The 19835-nt window shown below is 39.4% G+C and overlaps 1 long non-coding RNA gene across 1 annotated transcript in view; it reads right to left on the reverse strand.

The window, feature by feature from the left end:
- The window catches only part of LOC143683961 (uncharacterized), a 31308-nt gene extending 20283 nt beyond the window's left edge, over positions 1 to 11025 (reverse strand). Inside the window, exon 1 of the long non-coding RNA XR_013175761.1 lies at positions 10929 to 11025. This is a non-coding gene — a long non-coding RNA (uncharacterized LOC143683961). The remainder of the gene's footprint in view (positions 1 to 10928) is intronic.
- Between the last annotated feature and the right edge of the window lie 8810 nt (positions 11026 to 19835).

The following is a 19835-nucleotide window of genomic DNA, read 5'->3' on the forward strand; positions in this document are numbered from 1 at the left end:
GTTTCTGGCTAATCTCACTCAGCATTTGATTAAAGGGATTAGATACAGTGAAGAAGGTTTTGAGTAGGAGAATAGCATGAACTGAAAGGCTGAAAAGTTAATACTGGACAAATCACCTTAGAACTTAATACAAATATATATATATTATAATTTTAAGCTTCTAGTGTACAAATAACTGGTTGTGGTTGCTGTTGATTTATTTTTCCCCACCCAAACAAGCTATGTTAGTTTGAAATAATCAGGACAGAAAATACTTTGAGGTTACAATTTTCCATGCTTCAGAAGGAGAGATTTTCGGTGGGTCAGGCTGTGATTCCTTAGCTGCTGTAGGCTCCCACAAATACTGTCTGCCAAAGTACTCCATACTAAACGGAGAGCAAAATGCAAAGCCATCAGTGGATAAAGAGGAAGGGATGACCTCAGAATCGGGAAGACCAAAGATGAGAAACCTTTGACTTCATTCATGTGACATCATTAGGTTGCCATAATGTATGCTAGACCTTGAGCATTCATGAAGGGGAAAGAAGGGTAATACAGAGTCTCATTTATGAGACAAAGAAAAATGTCTCTAACTCATAAATATCACAACCACCAGTTTATTATCACTCGGGAAAGATTTCAAAATCACAAATGGTCAATAGGCCTAGCTCTCTATTAATGCCAAAACAACTAAACAGACTTGTTTGCTAAGCAAAAATTTATAATAACACTCGATGCCCTTATTTTCCTATGCCATCTGTTATTAAAGTAGTTGCAGTTCTTCTGAAATACAGCATCTCTTACACTATAGAAGGCAGAAGCATGGACAATTTATGAATCTGGAAATTCTAATTTTATTCTGATAGTTGCACTAATGAATAATTTACACACTCATGTTAGATGAATTAATAATTTTTCTCATGTGGCAAGATTATTATTAAAATAGCTCATCCTTAAGGACACTAGCCTGTTTCTCTTCAGTTCTAACCAGCAGTGGGTTTGAAGTGCCATCAATTTATTCCCTTGTCTCTTATCTAGAATCTGATATCCACTGAAAATATATTCCAGCATACATTTTTCTTCCACACATTTGCATTTAAATTAGTGCTCTCTTTTAGTAGTAGACAATTTCTCTTTTTATTCCAATTTATGTCTTTGTTAATAGGTTTCTGCATATTTGTTTTCAGATTCATAGCTCCAATCATCAAAAATAAAATCCTTTGAATGTTGTCTGGTTACAGAAAAATTGAAGAAAATTTATGATATATATTTTTAAAAGTTTTTTTAGTTTGATTGGAAGACACACAGGAACACATTTCAAAACATTCTGTATTTTAAAATAAAAATCAAAATATGAAAATGAAGACCTACCTATTGGCATGCAAATATGTTCAGTTATTACTGTTAGCTCCTCTTTGGATTAGGACTCCATTTTTTTGCCTTTAGTATTTTACATGTTTCATAGAATAATCCTAAAAAATAATTCTGTACATTATGTTCAATCCATTCATCCATCCATATTTTATAATGAATAAATGATTTCTCGATTACCTACTATGAGACAAAATAGCAGCAATCTTAGGGATCATTCACAGGAAATAATATCTGACTTTGAGTTATTTACAAGCTAATTGGGGAAACAATTTCTAAAAATATAAAAGATACACAAGGGTGTGCTAAATATTGAATAAATGGGATTGCTTTGATGTTGATTTCTAAGTATGGCTGATCATTGGATCAACTGGAAAGCTTCTAAAAATATATAGTCTTAAGCAATGTGCTACTCTTCCCTTCCTTAAAGCTACTGAATCTGATTCTCTGGGGATGAGTCCAGGAATCCCTGTTTTTGAAAAGCTCCCTACATCCCTGTAAGACGACCAGTCCTGCCCCAGCCTGTGAACCAGTGCTCTGGAATTTCAGAGGCAGAATCTCACTTCCATCAGAAATGGTCAAGGCAATCTTTGCAGATGAGCTTGGATGGATGGGTGCCTTGAGGAATACAGCAAGGCAGCCAGGGTGGAGAGCACCACCGGGTAGGGCGACCTGCCTGCTTGGAGGCAGGATAAGGAGTGTGGGCATGCAGCTGGAAGGACCCAGCTGGTGATTAGGCACTGTGTCCTTGGCTGAGGCTACCCAGAAATGGGCAAGCAGGTGGAGGCCTGGGGATCACCTCAGGGTGGTAAATTCCTCAAGGAAGTAGGATTAGTTTCCCAGGGCTGCCATTACAAATTACCACAAACTAAAAGTGGGTAGTTTTAAAACAACAGAAATTTGTTCTCTACCAACCCAGATTTCTGTTAGAAGTCTGCACTCAAGGTGTTAACAGGGCCATGCTCCCTCTGAAGTCTTGAGAAAAGGATCTGTTCTATGTTTCTCTCTCAGTTTCTGGTGGTTCCTTGGAGTTCCTCAGCTTATGGATGCACTATTCCAAGCGCTGCCTCCATCCTCACATGGCCATCTTCCCTCTGTGTCTCACCTCCAGTTCTTAGAAGGATACCAGTCATACTGGGTCAAGGCCCCCTACTCCAGTATGACCTCATCTTAACCTAATTGCATCTACGTTGACCCTAATTCCAAATAAGGTCATCTTCTGAGATACTGGGCATTTGAACTTAAACATATTTTTGGGGGGATGACAATCCAACCCATAGCAGTAGGCATTTTGCTGATAAAAAATATTTTAGAAATATTAAACACTATCTTCCCCCCTTACCAGCATTTTCCTTCTGTACCTTAACTTTTCTTCCCCAAATTCAATTACTATGTAGGTAGTTGCCAAGTCTATCTCTCCCTTTAAAAAAGTAACCATGCATAGTTGTCAGTTAAAAAACCTTGAGCAGGGCAGGTCACTGTGGCTCAGCAAGCAGACTTCTTACCTGCCATGCTAGAGACCCGGGTTTGATTCCCAGTGCCTGCCCTGCAAACAAACAAACAAACAAACAAAAACCCTGACCAGATATCTCAATAAATGTATAATTATATATTGCATGCATTAACACTATAATGTATTATATATGTTGTCTGGCCTAAATTAAAAATAGAACTTTAAAACTGTTTTGATAAAGACTGAAATAACAAATATTTGATACGTTCATTGCAAAAAAAACTTTTTTGGTTCCAATTAAAAACTGTTAACATTTTATGGATCACAATGTGATTGACTATGCTTTACTGATAACTGAAAATGTGTATTGAGCAGTGATTAAAACGTCTAAGCTAAATGTTTCTTCTTCACAGTAGTTCAGGGGTACAACGACACCTCAAAAAGATACCTGGATCCAAATGGAAGAAAGGCATCCCTGACCACATATTCTAAATCGCAATATTTATTTTCAGCTCCAACTGCCAATTTTGCAGATTTTTTTTTAAAACTGGTAAATTTCCATCTTCCTTGATTTGACATCGATGATTCTATTAAATTAAATGACAGGTGCTTGTTTAAAACAGACAAATGAGTTAAAAACCCCATTAAAACTCTTTCTTAGGAAGTTTTTTAAAAATAAGAAATCCTATTTCCCTTTTTTTTAATTTCTAAGGACATAAATAGGTCTCTCCCCCTCCATAAAATTTGCTTTTAAAAGGCTCTTTCCACGTTGTTTCTTTAAGAAAAAAAAAAAATCATAGTTTTTGCTCACCCTTAAAATGTCACCTTTGCCTTGGACAATTTAAGCTCTCCCTGCATCCCAAGAGCTAATGCCAGGTGGAATGGTCTGTCAGACGTCCCCTGACCTTGAAGCAGCTGGTGAAGCGTTGACCCTGGGAGCCGAATGCCATGGCGCTGGCATCTCCTCGCTGTGTGCTTGTGCTTAACGTTGTTATTATTTTCAATCTACGTTTTCTTGGCAGGAAGCGTATTAAGTCTTTTGCAGTTTTATGGGGATAAGTTTAATTAGAGCTAGGCAGCGTCGTCTGTGCATCCACTTCACGGTGCATATGTAATCAGCAGCGCCCTGCTTTCCGCTGGCCGGGAATCAGGGAGACGCAGGTGCAGCTACAGCCCTCCGCGTTAGGCATGCCAAGCTGCCCTCGCTCTTTCTTCCCGCGCCTGGCAGAAAAGCTTGAGGAGTGGCTTTCGGTCTGAGAACTGGGTCTACGTTGATTTGTAGACTAGCTTTTGGTAAAGATCAATTTTTCTTCCTCTTTTATAAACATAGGTATAACTAAAAGCTGTCACATTTTCCTTCCCCACCTCTGTCCCGACTGGCAAGAGTGGAGTCCACTGTGAGGGCCCCCGAAGGAAGTTGGTTGGCCCCCACCGCTCAGGGAGGGAACTGGAAGGCAGAAAGCGGAGAATCTGGAGAATCTCTTCCTGGCTTTTGAATTTCAAAAGCCTAGTCCTTGGGCGGGGATGGGGTGGGGGTGGGGGTGGAAGACTCAATGCAGGAGCCACGGACTTGGGGGAATATATACTCAATAAAAGTGCTGCTTCCTCTCCCTTTGGAGTAGAAGACACTTCCTTGGGCTGCAGAAAGGAGAAAATGAGAGGAGAATCCAGAGAGCGGATTTCACAGGGTACCCAGGAGAAAGCCCTGCGCCCTCCGGTGAATTTGTGACATCCCACAAAGGTGGGAGCCTGGTCTGGCTATGCATGACTTTCTGAAACATCAAGTACAGACTTCAGAACATGATCCTTAAGATGGACTAAGACGCGAAGCCAATGCAGACATGCACGTTTAAAAAATATTCTGAAATTTGCCTTAAATACGAACTGGAATTTAATTTTCAACCTTTTCACATATGCCACATCAAATCCCAGGATTTGGAAAGCAGGCAGCGAACCCCAATGATTGAAGACCACTCTGATAGGTCTCAAATCATACTTGTTGGATTGTTATCAATAAAAAACTATGTCTAATTTTAGCCGCCTGCCATTCTAAGACTGCAATATTCAGAAAAATCTGCAGTATGGAAAATCCACAATGAGAATAAACCAGTGATGGAGAGTGAAACATCAAGCAAATAACTTGTAAATTACACTGGCTTGGTTTTTGCTCTAAATTTATGAAAAAAATGTCTGACTGAGGTCTTTCCTGAGGTCTTTCCTATTTTTGCTATAAAAGTAAAAATTATTCCCCAACTTTGGCCATTAAAAATGTTAAAGTGTGGTATCCTTTCTGTGTACTGGTTTCTTAGGAAACTTTGGAAGCACCACTTGCTTCCAACCCAATTTTTAAAAATTAATCTATTCTTGTTGTGCCATAGACCACGTAAATTGTCTGTAGACATATGTGATCACAAGCTTCACGTGTGCAAACTGCATGACAAACCCCCCTGTTCCCTGTATAATCAACTACTCAAATGTGGAACGGCGAGATTGCAAAATCAAAAGCATACTACTCGAAAAAATTAAGGGATGTAAATGTGAACTCCTTTGGACACGTGTTATTCTATAGTATCTCAAAGGACAGATTGTGGAATAGTGAGCAATTTAAAAAATATCTCAGGTCTTTGCTAGTAGATAATCGGAAGACCTAGCTATGAAGATGTTTTGTAATCGATTCTACTGAGCCACCTCTGAGAAGTCCAATAACACTCTCTTAAAATACACCAAAGAGAGAACTCCATCTGGCCCGTTTTCAAAAACAGTTGATCATCACAATCGATGTTAACTCTAACCTTTGTTTATTCTGAAATGAGGTGGGGGCTGTACTCAGTGGTCTCCCAAGACATCCCTAAGCTCCTACACTTGACTTATGAAAAAGTCTATTTTTCTGCTGCTATTAACATTTGTTTGTTTATATATGGGAATAACATTATTATTTTTCTAATCACTAAGTGATTCATGCTTATAATCAAGAAATTTAGATGACACAGGGAAGTATAAAGAAATGAATAAACATATCTGGCATACCAACATTTAGAGAAAGTGACTCTTACAATTCTGTTTTATATGTATCTCTATAGACATATGTTCATTTTTCTAATTTAAATAAAAAATGGAATTATATTACTGTTTTGAGTTATTTTTACCTAATTCTAAATAATATGAGTGTTTTTTCATATTAGTCAAATAACTGTATGAGTAATAGTTTTGGTTATAGAATTTACGTGTCTGAATGGAACAAAATTTATTATTTATTTTTCTTATTAAACGGACCAATCTGATATCGATAAGCATTAAGTTATTTTTAATATTTTCTTGTTAACAGGCATTCTATTCATTAAAAATCACCTTTCTTGAAATATAATTTATATGTCATAAAATCCATTCATTTTATATGTAAAATTTGATGAGTTTTAGAAATAAGTGAATAGTTTCATACTATAAATTGGTGCATGTGGAAAATTATTTCCTTGGCATGCATTCCTAGAAATGAAATCATTGGTCCAATAAATGCACATATTTAAGGTTTTTTATACAAATTGCTTAAATACTTTCTAGAAATATTGCACCAGGAAATATTTATTTCCGATTCCTATGCTAGCCAAAAACTAAAAAGATTGTTAAGGCAATTTTGGAGGGATCTTCAGAATGAGTGTATATGTTCCTACATTATCTAGTCCCAACTTTCTTTCCAATCTGATCATATGCCTCCTTATACACTCTGCTTTATAAATACAGCTAGGCATTTATTTGTTCAAATATGCCAGATTCTTTCCCACTCAGGGCCCTAGTCATATTCTTTGCACTGTGGGGAATGCTACACCTAGCAACCACCATGGTAGATTTTTGCATCATCCAAATTTCTGCTTAAATATCACCTCCTCAGGGAGCCCTTGTATAGCCAACTCTTCTAAAATTGATCCACCCATCCGTTCTCTATCTCTGCATCATATCTGTTTCCTCCAAGGCACTTACCTTACAAAGTCATTTTTCGCTTACTTATTTCCTTTTTATCTTGTTCAAATTTTGTCTACTTAAATTTCTTTTTTTGTCCCATGAGGATAAGGAAATTATCTTTTTCATCTCTGTAGTCCTAAGCACCTACCGTGAAACTTATGTAACAGATGTTCTGTGTATATTTGTTGAAAGAATGGAAGATATTTGCAAGTATGGTTGCTCTGTATATCAAATCAGTTGGGCACATTTTTAAAAATTAATTTGAAGCAAGTTATATTGCTGACTTTCTTTGTTCTTAATTATTTGACTATTCGAGTCTCAGATCCATAAGTGTCAAATATCACTGATTTAAGAAAATCTAGGGCACTGATTTCTCCAACAGAAAGAAAGCATGTTCAGATCCCAACCCCTGGTCCTGTGGGTGTGAACCCATTTGTAAATAGGACATTTGACAATGTTATTAGTTAAGGTGTGTCCAAAGGAATGAGGATGGGCCTTAATGCAATCCAGCTGAAGTCCTTATAAGCAAAGGAAATTGAACTTGGAAAGAGAAGAAGCCGCAGGGAGCAGCCAGAACCTGGAGGTCAACGGAACCTGGAAGAGAAAGAAGATGCTGCCATATGAAAGGAGACAATATCTCCAAATACATACTGTAATGGCAAAGGCAAGGAACCCTAAAGGTTGGTACCAACCCTAGGAGGAAGCAAGCCTTGGAGCCTCCAAAACCATGAGCCAATAAATTCCTATTGTTAAACCAACACACTGTATGGTATTTGTTTTAGCAGCCAGGAAATGAATACAGATGGCAAAACAAGAGTATCAATTCCTATGCAAATTTTCCTCACCTCTCATTTTCTCTTCAAATGATGCGAATCTGGGCGCCCACGTAAGACTCCACAGAAATTCTTGTCAAGTTCACTAATGACTTCAATGTTGCTAAAGCCACTGGACTCCTCAATCTTTCTGCAGCAGGTGGCTCAGTGGGCCACTCCATCTTTCTGAAGACACTGTCCCATCTTCATTTTTTTTTCTTTATACATCTCTGATCCTTGTTTAGTTTGTTCCTCTTCCTGATGTCTAAGCATGGCAGTACCTCAAGGATCATCGTCAACCCTCTTTTTCAGTTTTCCAGCCAGAAAGGTCTCAACCAGTTCATATTCCTAAATCAAATCTATATGGTTTGACTTTGAAATATTTATCTCTAGTCTAGTTGAGTCTCCTGAACTCTAGGATACATTCAGATGTCTACCTGCCTATTTAATATCCAACTACCAGCTCATATTTAGTGTATCTGAAGCAGAGTTTCTGAATCCAGCTTCCATGCCATAGTACCATGCACATGCACACTCAAAGTTGCCCCCCTTTCCCAGACTCTGACTCTCATTAAATGAAACTTCAACCCACACACAGCTCAAGCCCTATATTTAAGTGTCATTTTTGATTCCTTTCTTATGCTCATCAATCTCAAAAAATCTACCTGTAAGCTCTGTAGGTTCTACCACCAAATATATATTTAAAATCCACCTACTTCTTTCCATCTCTACTGCTACTCATGTCTAAGTCATTGTCATTTTTCACCTGGATTCTGGTGATGGTCTTCTAATTTTCAGTGCTTTTAGTCTGCTTATATACAACATTCTGAACTTCCTACCCAGGGATCAGGAGGAGCTTTAAAAATGCACCCCAGATCATCTCATTTCTCTGCTAACATATGTATATCCCCTTTATTCTACGGAAAATATTCGAACTCCTTACCAGTATGAGACACGGACAAAATAACTGCAGTAGATATTTCCAAATCTGGGTGGTCACATGATCTCAGGGCTCCTTACTCAGAAACCAATGGATATTCCTTAATCAGGGCCAGTTCTGCTCCCCAGAAGTGATTCTAATGCATTGTTTTCTTCCACTTTGGGCATTACTCCCTGGGTTCTTGGTAACACCCTCTGAAATGTCTGTCTCTTTTCGTAAGAATGGCTCATGTGTGCAACTGAATAGATTTGTAAGCCTGCTTCCTGTTTGTAAAAAGTTAGGGGCCCAGAAGCATTTTCATTTTGAAATATTTCTTTCCCTTTTTGTCTAAGCTGATACCATGCCTTGAAACCTTTTTCATTTTCCTATGAATCTGACTGGAGTTCACCCCATGGCTCTGAAGTCATAGCCATATTTCTATGGGCACAGACATCTGTCTGCTTGTGTTTGTCATGCTGCTGTGGGACAGCACGTCTAAGATTCTTGGGAGCCCTTTTGTTCAGTGGAGAGCATCTGGCAGAAACTGCCTTAAATTTTTTTGACATTTTTAACTTGATCTTTATCCTGAGGTCATTTCTTGCTTTCAGACTTTTATTCTTGCCAGAGAACCAGAGATGTGAAACAATTTAATTTCTGAACCCAGAAAGTTCTGCCTGTTCCATATTTCTTCTGATTCTGCTTTCAAACTTAGCTCATATTTCTTTTCTTGTACCTTATCATATGCAGATAAAAGAAGCCATCTGGGACTTAAAATATTCTGCCTGGAAGTCTCTTTAGCCAGATTCACACATTCATTAACTCTATTTTCCATCTTCCAAATTACTGCAGGTGACAGTTTTGCCAATTATTTTGCTTAAGAAAAAGTTTGTCTCTTCTCTAATCCCCAATAACAATTTTCTCTCTATCTTTCCAGTTTTCAGTAACAGTTTATGCTACCATTCATTCCTCCAAGATTCACTGATAGCTTTCACACTGCCTTTCAGTCACTGACCAGCACCCAGTCCTCAAACCAAAGTCACAGATTTTAGCTTTGTTACAGCAGCTTCTAGATACCTGCTTTTAGGTACCAGTTTCTGTTTCACTTATTTATAACTGCACAAAATATCACCCTAAAACTTAATGGCTAAATATTTGGGGAGTTGACTAAGTGGTTATTCCATTGGTCTTATTTGGGCTCACTTACGTGGTTACATTTAGCTGGTGGGTTGCCTGGGGGCTAAGTTCAGTTAGAATGGCTGGCCATCCCCCTTCACATGGTCTTACAAACTCAGAGGCTAGACAGGGTTTTGTCTCATGGTAGCTGTGCTTTCCCAAAAGGGCAAACCCCAGTGCTCAAGCACTTATCCAGCCTCTAAATGCAGCATTTTGCTGACCTCCCATTGGTCAAAGCAAGTCACACAGCCAAATTGAAGTTAATGTGGGAAAGCACTACCCAAAGTATCCTGGAAAATGTGATTCTCTGGGAACTATTATTGTAAAATCAACCATACATGGTCTAAAACGACTCCCATAATCTGGTTCCTTCCCATCTGTCCACCCACATTCTTTTCTACTCTGCCCTTTTCCAGCCATACTGGCCTCCTTTCAATTTCACAAAATTCTCCAAGCCCTAAATTACCTGTGGGTCTTTAGATTTACTGTTCCATCTTCTTGGGATAATTTTCTAGAACTCTGTTTTTATATGTCCTTTAGGTTTTAGTTCAATTTTTAATATTTAGAGAGACTTTCCTGGAATATCCAAGGTAAAATTGCCTCCTTCAGATCTTATTTATATCATCTTGTGATATAAATAGGGTATTTAAAAATTTCACATATGCAAATAATTTCTTTAAAGCTTTACTTTTTTACTAGCTTTCTCCCATGCTAACTAGACACTTTGCCAATCAACATCAGATACTGTCTCTTACATCTCTACTGCACCATTAATGCTTCCCACAGTACTTGGTACATAGTTAGAACTAAATGGATATTTTTTAAATGATCAAGAAAATGAATGAAATGAATTAATAACTAATGGTGAAGTAGAAAGTGTGATCCATAAGGAGGTACCCTATAGTCCAAAGGAACTGCATGAGTTTTCCAATATATATAAACAGAGATCCTGGCATTATGTGTGGGAATGGATATCAAGGGTGTGGGATAATGGTAGAAGGAATATAAAATTGGATCAAGCTGAATTTTATTGATATGGGCTGACTAAGCAGAGATTCTGCTTTCAATGCTGTAATTAAAGCAGTTAGAAAGAGCATTCACAGTTTGTTTGGATGGTTGGCTGAAACATGGATCAAAAAGTGGCCAACATTACTTGAGGTCAAAATGCCAGAACTGCCCTGGTGTAATGTAGATGAGGGGATTCAGAGTCTTAGAGAGATTGGAATATTAGAGTGGATTTATCATGAAAGACCTGCTCACATACCCCAGGAATGTACAGAGGACACATCTTTCACCAGAACCTTGAGAAATAAATTCATGAGACTAGCTCCATCATCCCTGAAGAGTTCACTAGTCACCCTTCTGTAGGTCAGATATTACTGTGGAAACTGTTGTCAAGGAGCTGGAATCCTTAAACACAATAGGAATGATCAGATTCCAAGTTGGCAGAACTTATATGATGACAGTTAATCACCATAGATAAGGACGGCATGGCCACCAAAATGGACAGCAGACTCAAAGCAGCAGTCAAAACAATCTGACTGACTGAGCCTTGTCACATTGGCTAGTAGATCATGGAATACCTAGAAGTAAAGTAGATGTGGAGTCTACTAAATTCTTGTTTGAGCTGTCTAAGCAAAAGAATTCTAGATCAAGTGAACAGAAGTCTAACCTGAATTACAAAAACAGTGCCACAGCCACTTAACTGCCAGACTTAAGAGTTTACAGACCTAGAACCCCTCAAATGAAGAGAGGGCTGGGTCCTTGAGAAAGGACCCTTTTACACTACCCAAAATTTACACTGTTAACCTTCCTCCCAGCCTTCCCCAAGGAGACCTACAGCCTTTTACCAGGGTGACTGTGCACTGGGGAAAAGTAAATGATCAGATATTTGGGGGATTATTGGACAGTGGCACTAATTCCAGGAGACCCAAAACATAACTCTTGCCCACCAATCAGAATAGGGGCTTATGGAGGTCAGGTGATCAATGGAATTTTAATTCACATCAATCTTACAATGGATCAAGTGGGTCCCCAGATCCGTTCTATGGTCATTTCTCCAGTTTCAGAATGCATAATTGGAAGAGACATGCTCAGCAACAGGCAGAATCCTCACACTGGTTCACTGATTCATGGTGTGAAGGCTATTATGGTAGGAAGGGCCAAGTAGAAGCCACTAGAACTGCCCCTACCTAGCAAAATATTGACTCAGAAGCAATACTGAATTCCTGGAGGGATTGCAGAGATTACCATCATTTTTAAGGACTTGAAGGATTTAGGGGTGATAATTCACACCTCATCACCATTTAACTCTTTTATTTGGCAGAAAACAGATGGGGTTTGGAAGATGGCAGTAGATGATCATAAACTTAACCAGGTGGTGACTCCAATTGCAGCCGCTGTCCCAGATGTGGTGCCATTGCTTGTTGCCTGGTACCTGATATGCAGCTACTGATCTGGCAAATGCTCTTCTCTCAATAACTGTCAGGAGGAACCACCAAAAACGTTTACATTCAGCTGGCAAGGCCAGCAGTATACCTGCACTGTCCTGCCTCAGTAGTATATCAACTCTCCAGCCCTATGTCATAATCTTGTCTACAGGGAACTTGGTTGTTTCTGCCTCCCACAAGATATCACTCTTATCCATTATCTTGATGATATCATGCTGATTGGACCTAGTGAGCAAGAAGTAGTAACTACTCTAGACTTATTGGCAAGGCATTTGCATGTCAGGGATGGGAAGTAAATCCAAAAAAAAATTACAGAGGCCTTCCACCTCAGTGAAATTTCTAGGTGTCCAGTGGTATAGGGCATGTGGAGATATCCCTTCTGTTGCATCTGTCCCCTCTTATGATTAAAAAAGAGGCACAAAGCCTCCTTGGCCTCTTTGAATTTTGGACCCAACATATTCCTCATTTGGGTATGCTGCTCCAGCCTATTCTCTAAGTCACCAGAAAAGCTGCTAATTCAGTGGGGACTAGAAAAAGAGGAGACTCTATGACAAGCCCAGGCTGCTACACAAGTTGCTCTGCCACTTGGGCCATATGATCCAGCAGATTCAATGGTATTGGAAGTGTCAGTGGCAAATAGGGATGCTGTCTGGAGCCTTTGACAAGCCCTTATATGAGAATCACAATGCAGACCCTTTGGATTTTGAAGAAAAGCCTTACAATCCACTGCAGATAACTACTCTCCTTTTGAAGAACAGCTTTTAGCCAGCTACTTGGCCTTAGTAGAGACTGAATGCTTAACCATGGGCCATCAAGTTACCATGAGACCTGAGTTGCCTATCAAGAGCTGAGTATTGTCTGCCCCACCAAGTCATAAAGTTGGGTATGTACAGCAGCACTCCATCATAAAATGAAAATGGTATATTAGAGACAGGGCCAGAGTAGGTCCTGAAGGCACTAGTAAGTTGCATGAAGAAGTGGCCCAAATGCCCATGGCTCCCACTTTTGGCACATTACCTTCTCTTTCCCAGACCAGAGCTATAACCTCTTGGGGAGTTCCTTACAGTTAGTTGATTAAAGGAGAGAAAACTCGGGCCTAGTTTATAGATGGTTCTGCATGATATGCAGGGACCACCTGGAAGTGGATAGCTGCAGCACTAAACCCCATTCTGGGATGTCCTTAAAGGACAGTGGTGAGCGGAAATCCTCTCAGTAGGTGGAACTTCAAACAATGCACCTGGTTGTTCATTTTGCTTGGAAGGAGAACTGACCAGAGATGTGTTTGTATCCTGACTCATGGGCTGTTGCTAATGGTTTGAATAGATGGTCAGGGACTTGGAAGGGTCATGGTTGGAAAATAGGTGACAAAGAGGTCTGGAGAAGAGGTATGTGGATAGATCTTTCTGAGTGAGCAAAGAATATGAAGATATTTATGTCTCATGTGAATGCTTACCAGAGGATGACTTCAGCAGAGGAAAGTTTGAATAATCATGTGGATACGAATACCTGTCCTGTGGATACAAGTCATCCTCCTTCCTCAGCCACTCCTGCCATTGCCCAATGGGCTCATGAACAAAGTAGGCATGGTAGTAGGGATGGAGGTTATGCATGGGCTCAGCAACATGGACTTCCACTCACCAAGGCTGACCTGGCTATGGCCACTGAGTGCCCAATCTGCCAACAGCAGAGACCCACACTCAGTCCCCAATATGGTACTATTCCCCAAGGTGACCAACCTGCTACTTGATGGCAGGTTAATGACATTGGACCACTTTCATCATGGAAGAGGCAACAATTTGTTCTAACTGGAATAGACACATACTCTGGATATGGATTTGCATTCCCTGCATGCAATGTGTCTGCAAAAACTAACATATGTGGACTTAAAAATGCCTTATCCACCATCATGGTATTTTGCATTACTTCTGATTAAGGAATCCACCTCAAATGAAGTGCTGGAATGGGTACATGTTCATGGAGTTCTCTGGCCTTACCACATTCCCCATCATCCAGAGGCAGCTGGGTTAGTAGTAAAGTAGAATAGCCTTCTGAAGACCCAATCACAGTTCCAAATAGGTGGCAATATCTTGCAGGGCTGGGGTAATGTTCTCCAGGAAGCTGTGTATGCTCTGAATCAGCATCCACCGTATGGTGCTGTTTCTCCCACAGCCAGGATTCATGGGTTCCAGTATTAAGGGATGGAAATGGGAGTGGCACCACTCACTATCACCCCTAGTGATCCACTAGGAAAATTTTTGCCTATCCCTGAAATCTTAAGCTTTGTTGGTCCACAGGTCTTAGTTACAACAGGAGGAGTGCTCCTTTCAGGAGACACAAACAAAAATTAAGACTGCCACCTGGCCTCTTTGAGCTTCTCATGCCACTGAAACAACAGTCATGGCTGCTGTTCTGTCTGGGGTGATTGATCTTGAGTATTGAGTGGAAACAGGACTGCAACTATACAATGGAGGTAAAGAAGAATTTTCCTGGAATACAGGAGATCCCCTAGGGCGTCTCTTAGTACTATCATGCCCTGTGATTAAAGTCAATGGAAAACTGCAACAACCCAATCCAGGCAGAACTATTAATGACCCAGAAACTTCAGGAATGAAGGTTTGGTTTACCCCACGTGGCAGAGAACCATGGTCAGCTGAAGTGCTTGCTGAGGATAAAGGGAACATGGAATGTGTAGTAGAAAAAGGTAGTGATAAATATGAACCACATCCATGTAACCAGTTACAGAAATGAGGACTGTGATTATATGAATATTTCCTCCCTGTTTTGTTATGAGTATGCTTGCATTTGTACATAAGCAAATATCTTGTTTTCCTCTTACCATATAAGTTGTATTGTTCATGCTATAGTATTTAAGTCATAGGATATGAAGGGTAAGAGTGAATGTTACCTAAGGACTTGCACCCTATTCTGCAGAGATGTAGCAATTGTTTCTGGTTGTATGTAAGACAGTTAAGTATTGTTAGGAGAAACATATGTCTGCTATTGTGTTCTATTTGGAAACTAAGCATATTTCAAGATGATAAGTGTAGTTGTCAAGATGACAAGGGGTGGACTGTGATGGATGCATCTGTGATCAGCTGGTGCGTGTCTCCTACAATGAGATAATCTGGTCAGTTGAAGGCTTTTAAGGAGGAATGGAGACTGTCTGCTTCTTCAGCCAGTGAGCCTCTCCTGTGGAGTTCCTCCAGACACTTCATTGGAGCCGCCAACTTCACAGCCTGCCCTACGGATTTTGGACACTTCCATTCCCATGGTTGCATGAGACACCTTTATACATTTCATATTTACAGATCTCTCCTGATGTTCTGTTTCTCTAGAGAACCCTGACTAACACAGCATCCAATAATATTTGTGGAAATTACTATTTGTACAAACAGCCATTAATATTAAAAAGAGCTATTCATGACTCAAGGGACCCATGCCAAGCCACATGTTAGAGTTAAAAGAGGAAAAAGAAAACTTCTGTTTCAAGTTTTCATGAATAAATCAAGAAACACCTCTCCATCCACAAAATTCTTAGAGTACTGTTTCAGAACAGAGTCCTGTTTCCTTCAACACAATATCAGAAGTTCTCCAAGGAACAGGTATTTGTTTTACAATGAAGAGACCAAAAACATGGCTTTTGCTTTCGGCTAACATATAGGAATACACAATTTAACGATGTTCATATACAATAGACTGCTACATCCTCCATTTAATGTGAAGATTTCTTCTGTGTGGGTATCAAGTAATAACAATTATTAGAGATACAATAATAATAATCCACATTATGTAGAATTCTCATGCATTATTTCATTTAAGTTATTCGCGTGATACTACTGTTGAAATACTATACTAATAGGTATTACTGTTGACATCTTTGGTCTATCTGGGAAAATAAGTACCAAAATGATGAAGCAACTACCCAGTTCACTCAGTTTTGAGATGTTAGACCCTGCAGTTAGATCCAGATATTATAAATCTAAAACTCAGACTCTTTATTGCCCACTGCATTGTATCTACATACAGTATTATAATATCAAAAAAGACTTGTAAGAAATTGTCTCCCTTAGTCTAAGTTGCTCCAAGTTTTGGTGACAATAATGCTGTTTCCTGTTCCTGTTTTTCCCAGCTTTCGTCATTCAGGTGCCACCATCACAGTTTTTATCAAGTTTATACACCACCCGAAACAGGTTACATATATATTTTGATGGATACCTCTCTTTTTCAACTTAAATCGAATGAACTTTAAAAGGAACTTTAGATCATTATGCTATATAGAAAAGCATTATGACTAACTAAAATCATTTTAAATCACATTAATACAATGACAGTAAAATAATGTTATTAAATTCTACTTGGATACTATTGTCTGCTGAATGTTCTGAGACTGAGGCTTGGCATTGTCTTTGCTAAAAAACAAAAGTAGCAAGTATTGAGTTAAAGGTTAGTGAGGAATGAGACTGTCTCGTTGATGTAATCATCAAGATTGAAAGTGGTTTGGGAGAGGAAGCGCTTCTTCACCGTCTGAATTATATAGGCAGGACACTATCACAAAGACCACCCACTAATGTTGGCTTAAAAACAGGAATTTATTAGCTCACCATTTTGAGGCTAAAAGAAGTCCAAAGTCAAGGTATCAGTAAGGTTTGCTTCCTCCCCAAATTGTATCGTTCTGGTGCTGGCTACTGCAGTTCTAGAGGTTTCGGGGCTTGTGTCTCTGCCTCCAAGCACATGGCAGTCTCCCTCTCCTTGTATCTTTTCTTCCGGTTTCGGCTGACTTCCAGCTTCTTCTTCTGTGGCCTTTTCCAATTTCTGGTTCTGGTTTCTTCTTTTTGTAGGCCTCCAATAATACGGATGAAGACCCATCCACATTTAATTGGACCAGACCTTAACTAAAAACAAAGGCAGGCAGCCCTTGTTTTATGTGTTTCTCTTCATTGCACATCACAGACACTGTGCTTTTAACAAATTGAAGGTTTGTGGCAATCCAGCATTGAGCAAATCTTTCTTCGCCATTTTTCCAAAAGCATGTGCCCACTTCATGTCTCTGTGGTACATCTTAATTAAGACTGTACATTTCTTTTTTGACATAATACTATTGTACACTTAATAGACTACAGTATACTGTAAACTTAACTTCCAATATGCATTAGAAGCCAAACAATTCATACAACTTGCTTTATTGTGATATTAGCTCTACTGCAGTGGTCTGGAGCCAAATCTGCATTGTCTCTGAGGTGTACATGTGCCATTTTCAAGAGGTCTTCTTTATAATGGGTTTGCAACCACAGAAATGCAGATTAAGATTTAGAACATGTCTAAATTGATGCACATAACTCAATCTACCACATTCACTTTTTGGTTCAATGTTATTTAAAAGTGCCTTAAGAAACCATCTAGATCAGGGTTTCTCAACCTTAACCCTATTGCCATTTTGGGCAGGATATTTCTTTGTTGGGGAGGGGGGATGTTGACCTGTGTATTATAGGATACTTAGCAGCATCCCTGGCCTTTACCCACTAGATGCCAGTAGGTAAAGAGGTACCTACCTTAGTAATGACCACTAAAAATGTCTCTAGAATCTGCCACATGTCCCCTGAATGAGCAAAATTATTCCTGGTCACCAGTCCCACCATTGATATACATTCCTCAGTTTGTAATTAATGCATTCTTGGAGCTAACTCAGACTGCCTGATGTGACTTTAAAAAAAAGACATGAAGTCACTGAATACTCTGACAAGTTCTGAGCAGTCACCATTTTAATGGGAGGCGCAACTAAGAACAATGTTCTTAAGATGTTCTTTATAACTCAGCCTCTTTCAATCTGATGCAGCAAATCCACAGGCAGGCTTACCTTTGCTAGTCAAAGAAACTCATATGTCACTATTGTACCATGCCTTGTCACCAGTGCCCTTAAGCTAAAGAAAATTTAGACTGGTGGCATTTTATGACAGTTTTTAGAATATTTGATTTCACATATTTTTAAAAATGATTCAGTCACATTGGACTCAAAGTTAGCAAATAATTATATGGAAACTACTACTACTCCTGAAAAACATGACAACTTCTAGTATGTGGATTATCTTTGGCTATTTCAGAATCATAGTAGAGTTGTAGCTATTTTTTGTCAGTTTCACATTTAGAAAAAGTCAAATATAAAGCCTGGATTTGCAGTTGGACATTACAGATTTCCCTGAAAACGCAACACTACTGTTATAATTAAACACCTATCTTCCTGAATTGGACAAGATTTTACATGAGATTCGATCACATTAGGTGAAACAAGGCCTTTGGCACAGCCATCTATTCTTAGCCACATTTCATTAATCCATAGATAGTGATTCTGTCATTGGGACCTCTGCAAATTCTTGGAAGATAGAATATATTAGCTGTAAGACTTAACTATACCTGAAAAGCTGTAGGTTCATTTCACGTGGCCTCCAACATATACTAGAAGAGCCATTTTTGAATTTGAGAGCAGTACCAAGTCCCTGAAAATATTTCTTCCTCCACCTCAATTCTGACTGCCAGTGAGGGGAAAAGTTAGCAGAACTTGCTTCCTCATAGGTAGGACTGGACTCTAATTGCAAGTCAACACCACTCAATTTTGTACTTGTTGCCACAAAGGGACACTAGGGGAAATTTTAGGGTCAAATAGAGAGAAAAAGATCATGTTCCCCCAAACATTTTTAGAATTGACAACAGTGAACCAAATTTTGAACGAAACCTTCTGAAAACATATTCCTGCTGTATGGGACAATAGGTTTATTTAAGTCTTTTCTTTACTATCTTTATAAGCTTTAGAAGGTGAATATTTTCCCTTTCTAAGTACTTCACCATTCTTCCTTTTAAAAAAATTCAATTATAAAACTAAACAAAATAAAAATTAAAGTTTCCTTTTCACATCCCATCTGCAATTCTTCTCAGAGGAAACCACTGTGAAATTTTGGCATGTTCAGACTTTTTAGTAGAAATAGCATAGTTGTGTGCTTAGGTGTATTTTTTACAACCCAGGGATTTTATTATCCTGTAGATATGCATCTTGATGTTTTCATGCAACTATATAACAGAAATATTCTTATAGTTCTATCTCATTCTTTCATTGAATGGATAGGCCATAATTTTTTAAAACTATCACCCTCATGATACACATTTAGGAAGTTCATAAACCCTGCAGTCTCCACCTGCAGATAAATCCAAACCAGAGCATTTCTCTGCACCTCCAACTCTGCCATCCTGGTCCAAGCTGCATTGTCTCACTTTGGGGTGCCTACACTGACCTCCTCACTGGTCTCCCAGCTTTGGCCCTTCCCTCCCTGCAGTCTACTCCCTACTCTGATTAAAACATGTCAGGCCTCGTCCCTCCTCTGCTCAGAACCCTCCCATGCTTTCCCTTCTCATTCCAAGTAAAAGCCAAGGTCATTCCAATGGCCGACCAGTGCTGTGCTCTCCACGGCCTCTCCAATGCCTGTCACCTCTCTGAGCTCCCCTCCATTCTCTTCTTCCCTAGCTCATTCTATTACTGTCACATTGGCCTCCCTGCTCTTCCTTGAACAGGGCAGGCTCTGTCCTTCCTCTTGGCCCTTCCACTTGCTGTCCTTCCTGCCTGGCTCTGTCCCCTGCTCTCTCCCTTGGAGAACCACGTGCTTCCCTCTACCCCCTTCTGATTTTTACTCAAATGTCAACTCTCAGTAAGTCCTTTCCTGATGACAATATGTAAA

The sequence above is a fragment of the Tamandua tetradactyla genome, chromosome 1 (assembly GCF_023851605.1).
Source record: "Tamandua tetradactyla isolate mTamTet1 chromosome 1, mTamTet1.pri, whole genome shotgun sequence".
In the NCBI taxonomy this organism is placed as follows: Eukaryota; Metazoa; Chordata; class Mammalia; order Pilosa; family Myrmecophagidae; genus Tamandua; species Tamandua tetradactyla.